This window comes from Schistocerca nitens, chromosome 6 (assembly GCF_023898315.1).
Source record: "Schistocerca nitens isolate TAMUIC-IGC-003100 chromosome 6, iqSchNite1.1, whole genome shotgun sequence".
NCBI lineage: Eukaryota > Metazoa > Arthropoda > Insecta > Orthoptera > Acrididae > Schistocerca > Schistocerca nitens.
In genome coordinates, this window is record NC_064619.1 from 8,453,345 (window position 1) to 8,470,251 (window position 16,907).

Sequence of the window (16,907 nt, forward strand, 5' to 3'; positions counted from 1 at the left end):
GGGTGACGAAGCGACCATATGTCGCGCGTAATGGGGTAGGGCTCGACGCTGGATCTTACAAGGGAACCTCCCCATCGCAGCCCCCTCAGATTTAGTTATAAGTTGGCACAGTGGATAGGCCTTGAAAAACTGAACACAGATCAATTGAGAAAACAGGAAGAAGTTGTGTGGAACTGTGAAAAAATAAGCAAAATATACAAACTGAGTAGTTCATGGGAAGCTAGGCAACATCAAGGACACTGGGAATGCAGGAGCGCCGTGGTCTCGTGGTAACGTGAGCAGATGGAGAACGAAAGGTCCTTGGTTCAAATCTTCCATCGAGTGAAAATTTTAATTTTTTATTTTCAGTTTATGTGACAAACTCTTATGTTTTCATCACTTTTTTGGGAGTGATTATCACATCCACAACAAAACCTAAATCGGGCAAGGTAGAAGAATCTTTTTACCCATTCGCCAAGTGTACAAGTTAGGTGGGTCAACAACATATTCCTGTAATGTGACGCACATGCCGTCACCAGTGTCGTATAGAATATATCAGATGTGTTTTCCTGTGGAGGAATCGGTTGACCTATGACCTTGCGCTCAAATGTTTTCGGTTCTCATTGGAGAGGCACGTCCTTTCGTCTACTAATCGCACGGTTTTGCGATGCGGTCGCAAAACACAGACACTAAACTCATTACAGTGAACAGAGACGTCAATGAACGAACGGACAGATAATAACTATGCAAAAATAAAGAAAGTAAAATTTTTATTCGAGGGAAGACTTGAACCAAGGTCCTCTACTTCCGCAGCTGCTCACGCTACCACGGGGCCACGGCGCTCCTGAGCTTATGTCCTCCTTGATGTTCCCTATGTGCCCCATGGACTACTCAGTTTGTATATTCTGCTTATTTTTTCACATTTCCACACAACTTCTTCCTGTTTTCTCAATTGATCTGTGTTCAGTTTATCAAGGCCTATCCACTGTGCCAACTTATAACTAAATCTGAGGGGGGTGCGGTGGGGAGGTTCCCTTGTTAGCAACAAGTGTCAGCCTGGGAAATATACATGACGGGAAGTACCGCCATCTTGGCGCCAAAGTCACCGTTTTTTTTATTTATATTTAATAATTAAAGTCATGTATGACACCGTGAATACTAGGAGGAGCCTCTGGATGTTTAAAAATTTTTATCATAATTTTGTCTCGTTAAAATTCACACCCGTTCATTAAAAAATGCATATCTTAGTAAGTACGAACTTGATCGGAAGTCCACGAACTGTGACGAAACTAGTAAGAGATACGGACTGCGCGCCAAAGTCGGCAGTCGGCGTCAAGAGCTCTTTCTGTCTTGTTCGATGGTAGCCATGCTCTCGTTACGAGTAGTTTGTGACACAAGTGTTTCATTATTGATCTAATAGGAATAAAAGTGATATTACGGCATTCCGAATGTTAATTTCGAGTAAATAGATACCCCAAAGTTGATCGACAGCAATTTCAGATAATTAGCTTCCACCGACAGAGACAGCCAATACGCCAATGAAGAATATGCACGGGACGACGTTTACGAGAGCTGCACCGCGCACAGGTAGGAGGAAATCAGAGGACACGACCCACCGAGGCGGATCAAGGAAGGTCCGACTTACACTCGCAAATTCCGGGTGGGCATGCTGACCAGTCATACTGTACGTCACATACACCACCCTCTACGGACTCGCGGCTAAGCTGAGTAATAACAGTATCAGTTTAGAAGCGAGGGGATCTTGCAGACTCCACTGTGTTTGAACGAGGTCGTATAATAGGGCTCATAGGACCTGGATGTTTCTTCTGCGACATTGCAGAAAGAGTAGGCAGGAATGTAGCCCCTGTACATGGTTGCTGCCAGTGGTGGTCACGAGAATATACAGTAGCATCAAGACGGGGCACCGGACGGGAACGTGGCATTACCGAGAGGTAAGACTGTCGTGTTCGGCGTACGGCTCTGGCGGATCGTACTGCGTCTGTAGCAGCAATTTGAGCACCAGTTGGCAGCATAGTGACAGAGCGAACTGTTACAAACCGGTTACTTGAAGGACAGCTCCGAGCCAGACGCCCTGTAGCGTGCATTCGACTGAACCGAACCACAGCCATTTGCGACTTAAGTGGTGTGAAGTGAGGGCTCATTGGAGGGTAACAGGGTAGTCTGTTGTGTTTTCTGATGAAAGCTGGTTCTGCCTCGGTGCCAGTGATGGCCGTGTGTTGGTTAGGAGGCGGCCAGTATAGGACCTGCAACCAACCTGTCTGAGTGCAAGATACACTGGACCTACCCTACACCTGGAGCGACGGTCTGGGCTTCGATTTTGTGTGACAGCAGGAACATCGCTGTTGTTATCCCACGCATCCTGACTCCAAATTTGTACGTAAATCTGGTGATTCGGCCTGTTGTGCCATTCGTGAGCAGCATTCCAGCGTGTATTTTCCAACAGGATAACACTCCCCGCATATCACTGTAGTAAGCCAACATGTTATGTAGACTGTTGACATGTTGCCTTTACCTGCTCCGTCACCAGATCTGTCTCCAATCGAGCACATATGCGACATAATGAGACGACAACTCCAACGTCATCTACAATCAGCATCAACCGTCCCTGTATTGACCTACCAAGTGCCACAGGTGTGGAACTCCACCCCACAAACCGACAACTAGCACCTTCATAGCACAACGATGCACGTTTACATGCTCACAACAATCATTATGTTTCTTTGACCGATCACTTGTATACCAGCGTTTCACATTTGCAGTGTCTTATCTCGTGCTTACATTAACTCGTGATCTTGTCAACTTAATGAGTTACCTACGTTACCTAGACAAACATAGTCCAGAAATTTTATTACTCTACATTTATCATTTCTTGGTGGTGCGATTTTTTCCGACAGTGTATACTGAAGCAGTATACAGGGTGTATCAAAAAGGATGGCGCACACTTACTCGGCTGATAGTACACAATAATAGAAGCACAAATGTCAAGTAAACATGAGCTGTAAAACGCATACTGTAAGAGCTATGGTATATTCTTGATTTTCAATATTGTGAAACAAATCTCTTCTACTCCAAGCTCTTTGCTTTCCATATTTTGGGAAGTGGTAGTATGGACCAAAACAAAAAAAGTCCAGTAAACATTTGCTTTAAAATGCATGTGCAATTGTTCATCTTCGGTACTTTGGAACGCAACTCTTCTGCTGAACAAGTGCTCATAACTTTTAAGGTATGCAGTCAAGAGCACATGTGTACTGGACAGTTCTTTCTTGTTTTGGTCCATACTACCACTTCCCAAAATATGGAAAGCGAAGAGCTTGCAGTAGAAGAGATTTGTTTCACAGTACTGAAAATCAAGAATATCTCGCAGCTCTCAAGGTATGCCTTTTAGAGCCCATGTTTACTCGACATTTGTGCTTCTACTATCGTGTACTATCAGCCGTGTAAGTATGCGCCATCGTTTTTGATACACCCTGTATAGAAGTCCTGTACGAGTGGAATGAAGGCAGCAGGCATGTGCAAGTGAAAGATTTATTAATGTTGTGGTGTTGTAGCTATTATCCTTCATTCCAGTAAACATCATAAAAAAAGGTTACTTTCGATGGCGAAGTGTGGAGCTTAAGCCAAGAAGCAACAGGCCGCCAAACTCCCCAGTAGTGGAGGCTACCGTCCAAATACGCAATACGCACACTTAAGATTTTAGTGCTGTGTCGTCTGTACTACAATCAAACTAGGAAGTAAAATTTTGCATGTGTGAAGATCTACAGCCTGTAAATGCTTAATAAAAGAAAACATGTTCTGCAGTAGATTGTAATGTAAACGATCTTTATTTAAATCGTACGATTAGCTAATTTCGACGACTTGTCGTTTTCAAGCACATTTGTGCTCGTACGTATTACATGTCGTCATTGTCAAAATATTTTTATGTGGAGTGAAAAATAATTTGACAACGAAGACATGTAGTTCGCAGTATCACACATCTGCTTGAAAATGATAAGACGTCGAAAGTAACTAATGATAAGACGTCGAAAGTAACTAATCACCCAGTTTAAATGAAGATCGTTTATATTCCAGCTTACTACGGAAAGTGTTTTCTTTTATTAAATAAGGAAGTGTTTCAGGGAACCCGCTGATTCGTAGAGTCAGCGACGAGGCACATCTGAATGTCCGAAGTAAAACTGTCTTGGATATTAAAACAGAAAGAAATTAAATAAACCAAAATGTACATGAGACAGGGACTCTGCAGATATGTAAATTATATATGTGTGAGAAAGAGTACAAGTTTACATTACCGATTGAAAAACTATTACTGCTGTCTGTCAGACATTTTATTTCATCTGGAAATTCATCGAAAAGTTTTACAGCAGCTTATTTTACCCCTTCCTGTGCCAAAGTTAGATTAAGTAGAGGATAGTGTAAGTCTTTCTTTCTTCTGGCATTATAATCATGAATGTTACTGTTGTTTCATCAGTGAGGAAATGTACTGAGAGGCTGTTGTAAGAATTTCCAACGTTTCAAACAGATGCCTACAAGATGTGCGACTATGAGCCCCACACATTATTGTAACAACTTTCTTTTGAGCATTGAATACTTTTTGCCAAAGTGTTGATTTACCCCAAAATATTATTCCGTATGACATCAGAGAATAAAAGTACGCAAAGTATGTTAGCTTGCTAATTTCTGTATTCTCAAAATTAGCAATTATTCTGGTTGCAAAGTTGCTGAACCGGGTCGCTTTAGGAGATTAAAAATTCGAATTTTCCAATTTCGATTCTCATCCGTATGTACGCCCAAAAACTTAGTATGCTTTACCCTGGCTACTGACTTCTGTTGATGTGTTATTTTTATTGAAGGAACTGTACTCCCTGCAGTGGAAAATTGGGTGTACTTTGTTTTTTCAAAGTTCAAAGCAAGCCCATTCGCAGAAAACCAATCAATAAATTTTCCAAAGACATTATTTGTATCATTTTCTATTAGAGTTTCTTTTAATGGATTAATAATGATGCTTGTATCATCAGCAAACAGTGTCAGTTTAGCTTCTTGTTTGAGATAAGAAGGGAGGTCATCCACATATATCAAGAACAAAGGGGACCTATAATTGAACCCTGTGGAACACCTAATTTAACCCCAGTTACATGAAGCAGGAAACTTCATTAAATCACTTAACCCATATAAGCCATTTGCTTCCTGTTCTGTAGATATGAATTAAACCACTTATATGCTGGTCCGTTTATACCATAGAATTCTAATTTCTGTAATGTAATGTTATGATTCACATAATCAAATGCTTTAGATAAGTCGCAGAAAATTCCTATTGCTGACATTTTACTATTTAAACACTCTGTTACGTGGGCAGTGAAATTGTTTATTGCTGTTTCAGTAGAACAGCATTTTAGAAATCCAAACTGTGATATAATAAGTATCCATTACTGCTGAGATGGCTAACCACTCTTGAGTACATTACTTTCTCGACGAGTCTTGAAAATGCTGTAAGCAAGGATACTGGGCGGTAATTATTGACATTTGTGGTGTAGAGAGGCTCGACAGTCGCATATTTTAACGTGTCTGGAAAAAACCTTGAATCAGTGTTGCATTACAGATGTGACTCAGAACACCAGCTGTAACTGCTCCACATTGTTTTAATATGTCATGTCGGCACCAATGATGTGTGTCGCTATGGATCGGAGGAAATCCTCTCTGGCTTCCGGCGGCTATCTGATTTGGTGAAGACTGCCAGTCTCGCTATCGGGATGGAAGCAAAGCTCACCATCTGCAGCATCGTCGACAGGACTGACTGCGGACCTTTGGTACAGAGCCGAGTGGAGGGTCTGAATCAGAGGCTGAGACGGTTTTGCGACTGTGTGGGCTGCAGATTCCTCGACTTGCGCCATAGGGTGGTGGGGTTTCGGGTTCCGCTGGATAGGTCAGGAGTCCACTACACGCAGCAAGCGGCTACACGGGTAGCAGGGGTTGTGTGGCGTGGACTGGGCGGTTTTTTAGGTTAGATGGCCTCGGGCAAGTACAGAAAGGGCAACAGCCTCAAAGGGTGCGGGGCAAGGTCAGGACATGCGGGGACCCAGCAGCAATCGGTATTGTAATTGTAAACTGTCGAAGCTGCATTGGTAAAGTACCGGAACTTCAAGCGCTGATAAAAAGCACCGAAGCTGAAATCGTTATAGGTACAGAAAGCTGGCTGAAGCCAGAGATAAATTCGGCCGAAATTTTTACAAAGGCACAGATGTGTTTAGAAAGGATAGATTGCATGCAACCGGTGGTGGCGTGTTTGTCGCTGTTAGTAGTAGTTTATCCTGTAGTGAAGTAGAAGTGGATAGTTCCTGTGAATTATTATGGGTGGAGGTTACACTCAACAACCGAGCTAGGTTAATAATTGGCTCCTTTTACCGACCTCCCGACTCAGCAGCATTAGTGGCAGAACAACTGAGAGAAAATTTGGAATACATTTCACACAAATTTTCTCAGCATGTTATAGTCCTAGGTGGAGATGTTTAGCAAACTCAAGTGGCAGACTCTGCAAGAGAGGCGCTCTGCATCGCGGTGTAGCTTGCTCGCCAGGTTTCGAGAGGGTGCGTTTCTGGATGAGGTATCGAATATATTGCTTCCCCCTACTTATACCTCCCGAGGAGATCACGAATGTAAAATTAGAGAGATTCGAGCGCGCACGGAGGCTTTGAGACAGTCGTTCTTCCCGCGAACCATACGCGACTGGAACAGAAAAGGGAGGTAATGACAGTGGCACGTAAAGTGCCCTCCGCCACACACCGTTGGGTGGTTTGCGGAGTATAGATGTAGATGCAGAATATCTTGTTGGAGATGTCATCTACTCCAACAAGTTTATTTTCCAAAGATTTAATGTCTTTCCATATTTCAAAAGAAGTTGTTAGATGAAAATCAACCTGACAAGGATGTCTCAGAACTGACTCTTCCACGTGCTGCTTGGATTTTTCTTTTGAACTGTTCTCACAAATTTTTTTAGCTTCACTTAAGAAATTGTTGTTAAATACATTAGCTACTTGTGTTCTGTCGGTTAAGAGGGTCTCATTCTCTTTAATAGTAATACTAGCTACCCCAGTGGTTACTTCTTCTGTCTATCTTCTAACAACATTCTATATTGATAAGATTTTACTACCTGAGTTGTTAATTTCATCTCTAATATACATATTTTTTGATTTCCTGAAAACTTCTCTCAGTATATTGCAATAATTTTTATAGTGTAAAGTTACTTCTGGGTCTTTACTAATTATTACTGTCTCATAAAATTTTCGTTTTCTTTCTGACGACAGTTTAGTACCTGTAGTAATCCAAGGTTTCTTTGAAAACTGTTTGGTGTTACATTTAAGTGTACAAGCGTTGACGGATTGCACCCACGTCATGTTGCGCACAGACACCGTATGGGCTCCCTACAACCTCCTTACACTGGGCCCTACCAGGTACTGCGACGTTCCCAAACTATAGACATTTCACAAAATGGAAAAACTTTCATGGTGTCCATTGAAAGAGTGAAACCAGCATGGACCTTACAATCGCCGAAGCATGGAAGCATTCCTCCAGTTCAGGATGCTCGAGGATCAGGCGAGCCTATACTCAATAGAAATGAAGAGACAACGCCAAGATGCCAGAGGTCTACAGAGCAACCAGTCACATCTGTGCTCACAACGACACAACAACTTGTCGTCCTTACAAGAGCTGGACGATTAGTCAGATTCAAGTACCCGTACATTCCAGGTGCCACGCACTGTAAGGGGGACGGGGTGGCTGTGTCGGAACAAGAACCCGGCCAATGACGTGCACTGTATATTCCTTGGAAGAGTAGCTGATTTTGGATGGTTTGATGTTTATTCCTTGTTTTTTATTAGAGCTGTACTTCCAACTTTAATCCAAGTAAATAAATGTCTCTAAGTATATGTGGGTTTGATTTTCTGATCTACAAGTAGATGTTATGGTTTCAAAAAGTCGCATTAAATGAAATTGTCCCCTCACGTAAAATATACTCAAACTACCCCCCAAGAACCATGGACCATGCCTTTGGTGGGGAGGTTTGCGTGCCTCAGCGATACAGATAGCCGTACCGTAGGTGCAACCACAACGGTGGGGTATCTGTTGAGAGGCCAGACAAACGTGTGATTCCCGAAGAGGGACAGCAGACTTTTCAGTAGTTGCAGGGGCAACAGTCTGAATGATATGGCCTTGTAACACTAACCAAAACGGCCTTGCTGTGCTGGTACTGCGAATGGCTGAAAGCAGGGGGAAACTACAGCTGTAATTTTTCCCGAGGGCATGCAGCTTTACTAAGCAAAGAAGGGAAAGCAGAAAGGTGGAAGGAATATATATATAGGGTCTATACAAGGGCGATGCACTTGAGGACAATATTATGGAAATCGAAGAGGATGTAGATGAAGATGAAATGGGAGATACGATACTGCGTAAAGAGTTTGACAGAGCACTGAAAGACCTGAGTCGAAACAAGGCCCCGAGAGTAGGCAACATTCCATTACAACTACTGACGGCCTTGAGACAGCCAGTCCTGACAAAACTCTACCATCTGGTGAACAAGATGTATGAGACAGGCGAAATACCCTCAGACTTCAAGAAGAATATAATAATTCCAATCCCAAAGATAGCAGGTGATGACATCTGAAAATTACCGAACAATCAGTTTAATAAGTCATGGATGCAAAATACTAACGCGAATTCTTTACAGACGAATGGAAAAACTGGTAGAAGCCGACATCGGGGAAGATCAGTTTGGATTCCGTAGAAATTTTGGAACACGTGAGGCAATACTGACCTTACGACTTATCTTAGAAGCTAGACTAAGGAAAGGCAAACCTACGTCTCTAGCATTTATAGACTTAGAGAAAGCTTTTGACAATGTTGACTGGAATACACTCTGTCACATTCTGAAGGTGACAGGGGTAAACTACAGGGAGTGAAAGGCTATTTACAGTTTGTACAGAAACCAGATGGCTGTTATAAGAGTCGAGGGACATGAAAGGGAAGTAGTGGTTGGGAATGGAGTGAGACAGGGTTGTAGCCTCTCCCCAATGTTATTCAATCTGTATATTGAGCAAGCAGTGAAGGAAACAAAAGAAAAATTCGGAGTAGGTATTAAAATCCAAGGAGAAGAAATAAAAACTTTGAGGTTCGTCGATGACATTTTAATTGTGTCAGAGACAGCAAAGGACTTACAAGCGCAGTTGAACGGAATGGATAGTCTCTTGAAAGGAGGATATAAGATGAACATCAACAAAAGCAAAACGAGGATATGGAATGTAGTCGAATTAAGTCGGGCGTTGCTGAGGGAATGAGATTAGGAAATGAGACACTTAAAGTAGTAAAGGAGTTTTGCTATTTGGGGAGCAAAGTAACTGAAGATGGTCGAAGTAGAGAGGATATAAAATGTAGACTGGCACTGGCAAGGAAAGCGTTTCTGAAGAAGACAAATTTGTTAACATCGAGTATAGATTTGTGTAAGAAAGTCGTTTCTGAAAGTATTTGTATGGAGCGTAGCCATGTATGGAAGTGAACCATGGACGATAACTAGTTTGGACAATAACCGAATAGAAGCTTTGGAAATGTGGTGCTACAGAAGAATTCTAAAGATTAAATGGGTAGAACACATAACTAATGAGGAGGTACTGAATAGAATTGGAAAGAAGAGAAATCTGTGGCACAACTTGACTAGAAGAGGGGATCGTTTGGTAGGGCATACTCTGAGGCATCAAGGGACCACCAATTTAGTATTGGAGGGCAGCGTGGAGGGTAAAAGTCGTAGAGGGAGACCAAGAGATGAATACACTAAGCAGATTCAGAAGGATGTAGGTTGCAGTAGGTACTGGGAGATGAAGAAGCTTGCACAGGATAGAGTAGAATGGAGAACTGCATCAAACCAGTCTCAGGACTGAAGACAACAACAACAACAACAACAACAACAACAACCCACTTAAAACATTCTGTAACATCTTCATCTGCACTGTCTTGTGAAAATGAAATACATCCCTTCATCTACTTGGTAAAAATAAAGTGCAGCATACCAATATATCCTTCCAGTATTCTCCAGTATTATTTAAATGCAATAAATGAGCATCTGCAATTGGCAGTGAACACTAACTTTTTATTCTTCCTGTCGTACACTGATCATATATCAATAACATCTTCGTAATAACTGAATCACATACATACAGCACAAAACAACAAATTATGCAACTTCTTTTTCCACACGTATTATAAAAATAGATAGTGTATGTTTTCGTATGTATGTATGTTCCGTATCTTCCCCATGTATGTTGCATATCTTCTCAACCACACCTCGTACACTCTTCATTTACTGTCTGGAGAGAATCACTGTGACGATTAGAAACTCCCACCTACCAAAAGGGGGGAGGGTTAGGGGTACAAAATCAGTGTAGTCAACGATGCGGAAATAGCCATAATTTAGTTATGCAGTATTTGGGAACGAGAGCAGTTTGAGACTTATAGCAAACTACTCGTTATTTTAAACCTTCACGAAATTTTTTCTCTTTGACGACCCCCACAAAATGATTAAAGGAACAAAGTTCGGCGCTTACTACGTTTTCGTTGTTCATTCAGTAACATCACCACATGAAGCCTGACGTTTTAATTTATTACTTGTGTACTACTTATTATATTCGTCCCACATATTGCAGACGGTATTTACATATGCCACTGAATGTACCAGTAAAATTACACCGTTGTACGACACTTAGTTCAGTAGATACAAAGTCATAAACACTGAATGAATGCGTGAAGAACTACGGCATCACACAAGATATTTAAATTAATTACTTCTTTAACTCCAATTGTATTCGCAGCACATTCTGTTGATGGTATCCACATATGCCGCTGAATGTACCTAAAAATATATATCATTGTACAGAATACAATTTAGGAAGTACGATGTGATAAACAAAGAGCCGCGGGAAGATGAAACTTCAAGGCGAAATTCGATAGACATACAGGTGAAATATGTCTACAAATGAGCGTGAAATATGTTAAACATGTGTGAAATGTATTTTTCATATGCATATGCAAGCGAAGCCATGGGTACGAAACTCACCCTAAACCCCTGAAAAGATTTCCATCAAATTTGGAACACATACTACTCGTAGTTACAATCTGGAGAGAATGGAAAGAAATACTGTAGCGTTAAAAACCACCATGCTCCTATTGACGTGCGATGACGTGGAGAGAGAGGGGCAGACAAGGAGATGGGCAGACAGCGAAGGGGAAGGAGGAGATAGGCGCAGGTGGGAAGAGGAAGAAATGGACAGAGATAGGAGAGAGAGAGAGAGAGAGAGAGAGAGAGAGAGAGAGAGAGAGAGAGAGAGAAAGGAAATACAAGAAGATGGACAGTAACAGGGGGAGTAAGAGAAAGGCAGAGAATGGAGGAGGAGGAGGAGGAGGAGGAGGAGGAGGAGGAGAAGGAGATGAACAGACAGAAAAGGCGGTGGAGATGGACAGACAAAGGGGAGAGGAGGAGGAGATGGAAAGAGAGAGAGGGGAGAGGGAGAGAGAGACTGACACAGAGCACAAGGGGGAAGGAGGAGGAGGATGAGGAGGGGGAGACTGATGAAGAGAATGGGAGAATGAGATGGAATTCGAGGGTGTAGGTGGCCCTTGGAAGAAGGAGCAGGTTGACAGAGAGGGGTGGTGTGTCTGGCCAGACAAGGGGGCAGGAGAAGATGGACACAGAGGGGTGGCAAGGGGAGCTGGACAGATAGGGGCAAGAGGAGAGGAACAGAGAGAGGAGGAAAGAGGAGGAGATTGATTAATAAAAGTTTCGAGTACATAAATACCAGGGAAACGCTAGGTTTTGCAGCTAATGAAAAGTAAATATTACAACAATCGGAGGAGTGATACGCGGTTACATGATAAGAACATAAAATTTTTATAGTCACATAATACAGCTACTTTCATTCAAAACATAATAAAAATGAGCGTTGTAAATAACTTTGGGTTGCTATAGTTTGCTCCAAGGGACAACACTATCTCTCATTTTCATTAACGTTGTTACAATAGATACTCACTATATTTTTAAGCCAGATATTGAGATTTTTTAAAATTTCAACGACTTGTACATTTATACCACTAGCCACGACTTAATTCAAGGGAAATGAAGGATGGATAGAGCATTAACGGATCTCAGCAACTGCCTAAGTGAAAACAGTTCGGACAGTCGCCGAGTATATCGTCCGTCTGTATTTATACAACTCACATACAACAAGAGATTCAAGAAATAAAACTCTGTCCTTACCTATTCCATACAAAATTTGGTAAAATATCTGGGACGCTACATCGAGAGTAGGCTGAGATGGGCTTCAGGTATTAGACAGATAATGAGATGCGAGAAAATGACCAACGTGATAAGGATGTACGGATGAAAACGGACACTGCCTGAGGATCAGATCAAGGGTGCGTCATAAAAATATATGCGCCCTTTCAACAGTCAGAGATAATTTGTTTTCCTACCGTCAGTGTTAAATTTCTGAGAAAAGATGTTTCCTCAACAGGTGGCAACACTATCGTCGATTTAGCTGCGCAACCCACTTAGTGTCAGAGAACTTCCACATGGCGGAAAACGTTTGAGCTTTCAAGAGCGGAAGTGGGTTATTAAGTGATATTGGTGGTTTGAGATGTTAATGCGGTTTAGAGACAGTGGAGAAGTGAGTAGGGCATTGATCAACAATCAAGGTTAGCAGTTACAGGTCTAACACACAAATTCGACATTCGCGTAACAGTGTGTGGCGTGCATAAATCCGATCAGGGCAACATCGCATGGCTACAACAAATGAAACCTCAGTTGCGGTGCTGGAACTGTATCGGCGTACAAAAAGCAAATCTTCGACGCAAGGGCCACCTGAGAGCGATGCAAGTACTAGTAGTGTGCTAGACATACGGAAGAACTTTAAATTGTCTGGGTAAATTCCACGGCTGATGCGATAGCTATGTGATGACGACGCAGATTGCCGGGTACAATCTTGTGAATGGGTTCAGAAGATTGTTAGACGTGAACACACTGAAGGATGTGGTGTATCATAGAAAACCACGTAACGTGGACACACTGTGGGATGACATTCCTTACTTTTCCCAGAAATTTAACGCTGTGGATTGGAAAGAAAATTTCTATGATGTTTCAAGATATGTATACCTTTATCTGACGCTCCCTGTATACAGAATGTTCATGTTGCCGGCTTTCTAGTAATAAATTAGGTATTAATTCCGTCACGTTTGCACTTCGAACCACTGCTAATTTTGGAGAGAAACAAACGAATAAGTTAACATGTTTTGTGTATTTTTATTCAGGAATGGAATGCGGGATAATATTCTGTGGCAACTATTCTTTAAGAAAGAATTACGCCATTGCTCAAAAAACATGCTGGTAGAATTAAACGTGATCCTCACGCAAGATCAACACGCGGACATCTGTTTAAGGAGTTGGCATTTTGACTACTTTGCCACAGTATATTTATTCTCTCATCAAGTTTATTGTGAATAACGCACTACGATCAATGATGTATGTAATTATAATACCACAAGAAGCAGTGGCTTCATGATTGCGCGTTAAGATTGTCTTTAGCACAGAAAGAGGTGCACAATACTGCCACCAAAGCTACTGATCACTTATCCAATGGTATAAAATGTCAGACACAAGCGCTATATTTGAAAACAGTCTGAAAAAGTTTCTCCTTGCCAGCTGTTTCTATTGTGCAGCAGATTTTCAACTTTTATGAAGCGTAAAATGAGTTGAGTGGGAATTACTAATTTACATCTGCATTTTAAAAAATAAAAATAAAGAAAATGCCTGCAAAAGATCAAAATGTTGCAATATTTACATACGAGAGTGTAATATGTAATCTATCCTCTTTTAGAGGAGCGAGACTCGCTGAAGTAAGACATATATTTTGCAGTAATAACTGTTTATTACAAGAACTAAGCTAAATACAACCTCTGAGAACAATGTCTACGAAACCTGAGAGAAATAATGTATGTAGAAGCAGGGAAAGTCGACAACGGCACAGCCTCACGACTCTGGTAAGTCACAGGCAGTCTCCTGAAGAGCGGCAGGTGCTGTGACGGCGCGGTCCTGTCAGACTGAGAGCTCGTAGGCAGTCTACTGGCGACTACGCTGCCCGACAAGGCGATGAGCACGTGGGGCAGTCACAACAAACACAGCGAAGCGGCACCGGCACGCTCGGGGCAGCGGGTGGAAGCGCAGCGTCGGACTTGGCTGACGACGGAGGCGGTGCGGCATCTCGGCGGGCAGCGAAGTGGGGACAGCAGCAGGCGGTGTCCGCAGCGGAAACTTGGAGCGGGCGTTGGTTGCTCCAACCTCGGGACATAACTCACCCTTCGTGTTTTTATTTCCGTCCGTGTGGGGGGAAGGACGGGTTGTTTGAATGCCTGCGATACCCTTTTCATCCTAATTCATTATAAACAATATCGAAATTTTGGTTTCATACTTCAGTTTAACAAATTCACTTAAGCTATATTACATAATAACGTTTGGTAAAGACTGATGACACAGTGGTTTAATCTGTTTCTCTTGTGATATTCCTGGCTGTGGCCGCCAGTATTTTATTTTGCTAGGGGATCGCCTTGGTGCAGCAGCTTGATACACTTGAAGTAGTATATGGTACAAAAGTAAAGTGTGGTACAAGCGACAGATGGTACAATAGTACCAATCCCGTGGGAGAGTCCGCTAATTGTACTGAACTTGCTTCCGACTGGTCGGCGCATTCAGGTGCTACGCGCCAAAACGCCTAACTTCTCTTATTAATTATTTATATAGTTTTCATGGTGTTTAACCCAGTTTTTAGTATGACAATCTCTCATGGCTACCCTACGAGTCTGTCTTTTTTTTTTATTAAATTTCACTAATTTTGAGAAACATAAGAGTTACGATAGTTTCGGGCGTACTGGAGGGCTGGACACGTATCTCAGTATCCTGCGTTACTTAGATGTGAACACGTAATAGTAACTCTGTTTCGCGGGTTCTTCAGAGCCGGACATTTTATACTACATATCGAGCGTAACTTGGTGGTGGATATGTAATACGCACTCTGTCTAGTGCGTACCGCAGAGCCGGCTTTCCAGATCTCTCCAGCTTCCAGAACTGACTTCCAAAGGGACACATAATTTATACTCTCCTAACCAACCAATCAACCATTTGGCCAATCATTATGTGAGAATTTATATAAAAATAAGTAATATTGAAATACTGCAAGTAAGAGAATAAAATAAGTTGAGAATAAAATTAATTTTATTAGAATAAGGCATGAAACATACTCCATATCACACTGAAGAGCCAAAGAAGTTGGTACACCTGACTAATATAGTGTAGGGGCTCCTCGAGCACGCAGCAGTCCAGCAACGCGACGTGGCATGGACTCGACTAATGGCTCAAGCAGTGCTGGAGGTAACTGACACCATGAATTCTGTATGGCTGTCCGTAAATCCGTAAGAGTACGAGGGGGTGCAGATACGATACGCGAGTTGGGATGGAAGTCATTAAAGCAAAGACGTTCTTCGTCGCGGCGAGATCTATTTACCAAATTTCAGTCACCAACTTTCTCTTCCGAATGTGAAAATATTTTGTTGAGCCCAGCCTACATAGGTACGAATGATCATCAAAATAAAATAAGAGAAATCAGAGCTCGAACAGAAAGGTTTAGGCGTTCGTTTTTCCCGCGCGCTGTTCGGGAGTGGAATGGTAGAGAGATAGTATGATTGTGGTTCGATGAACCCTCTGCCAAGCACTTAAATGTGAATTGCAGAGTAATCATGTAGACGTAGATCTCTTCTGAACAGCATGTTGCAAGGCATCCCAGATACCCTCAATAATGTTCATGTCTGGGGAGTTTGCTGGCCAGCGGAAGCGTTTAAACTCAGAAGAACGTTCCTGGAAGTGTGTGGTGTCGCATTGTCATGCTGGAATTGTCCAAGTCCGTCTGAATGCACAATGTAGATGAATGGATGCAAGTGATCAGACAAGATGCTTAAGTACGCGTCACCTGTCATAGCCATATCTAGACGTATCAGGCAGGGGTCCGATATCGCTCCAACTGCACACGCCCCACACCATTACAGAGCCTCTACTAGTTTGTACAGTTCCTTGCTGACATGCACGGTCCATGGTTTGATGAGACTGTCTCTATACCCGTACACCTCCATCCGCTCTATACAATTTGCAATAAGTCTCGTCCGACCAGGCACCATGTTTCCAGTCATCAACAGTCCAATGTCGGTGTTGACTGGTCCAGGCGAGGCGTAAAGCTTTGTGTCGTGCAGTCATGAAGGATACACGAGTAGGCCATCGGCTCCGAAAGCCCATATGGATGATGTTTCGTTGGATGGTTCGCACGCTGTCACTTATGATAGCCCAACACTGACATGTTCAAACGCGTATGAATTTCCAGGGGACGAAACTGCTTAGGTCATCGGTCCCTAGACATACACACTACTATGCTAAGAACAACACATACACCCACGCCCGAGGGAGGACTCGAACGTCCGGCGGTAAGGACCGCGCAGTCCGTGACATGGCGCCTCAAACCGCATGACACCCCTCGCGGCTAGCATTGAAATCTGCAGGAATTTGCAGAAGGATTGCACTTCTGTCACGTTGAACGATTCTCTTCAGTTGTCGTCGGTCCCAATCTTGCAGGATCTTTTTCCGGCCGCACCGATATCGGAGATTTGATGTTTTACTGGATTCCTGATATTCACGGTACACTCGTGAAATGGTCGTACGGGAAAATCCCCACTTCATCGCTTACTCGGATATACTGTGTCCCATCGCTCGTGAGTCGACTATAACATCACGCTCAAACTCACTTAGATCCTTATAACCTGCCATTCTAGCAGCAGTAACCGGT